General features: G+C 42.9%; 1 protein-coding gene and 1 long non-coding RNA gene across 5 annotated transcripts in view; one reads left to right on the forward strand and one right to left on the reverse strand.

Moving 5' to 3' along the window:
• Positions 1–259, reverse strand: part of EXOC6B (exocyst complex component 6B) — a 430,229-nt gene that overhangs the window by 254,822 nt on the left and 175,148 nt on the right. The window lies entirely within an intron of this gene.
• Positions 1–259, forward strand: part of LOC109303841 — an 18,206-nt gene that overhangs the window by 16,446 nt on the left and 1,501 nt on the right. The window lies entirely within an intron of this gene.

Raw genomic sequence — 259 nt, forward strand, 5'->3', positions numbered from 1 at the left:
TGATGTCAGGTACTACAACGAGGAGTACCATCAGGACACCAAGCATGTGTAGGGGGTTGTTCCAAATGAAACTAATAAGTCGGCAATAATGAAAAAAGATGCATGTCCTATCAAGTCCGATTTTCCCCACGATTCAACATGTTGTTGTAATGCTTGTTGCATCCGGAGAACACAATCTGGATAGAAACCCTATTGTTTTAGATGCCTGGTGAGGAATGAGACTACCAAAACACTCTTCCACACAGCTTGAGTCCTGTGT

The sequence above is a fragment of the Gavialis gangeticus genome, unplaced genomic scaffold, assembly GCF_001723915.1.
Source record: "Gavialis gangeticus isolate Ggan-Ray unplaced genomic scaffold, GavGan_comp1, whole genome shotgun sequence".
Taxonomy (NCBI): Eukaryota; Metazoa; Chordata; order Crocodylia; family Gavialidae; genus Gavialis; species Gavialis gangeticus.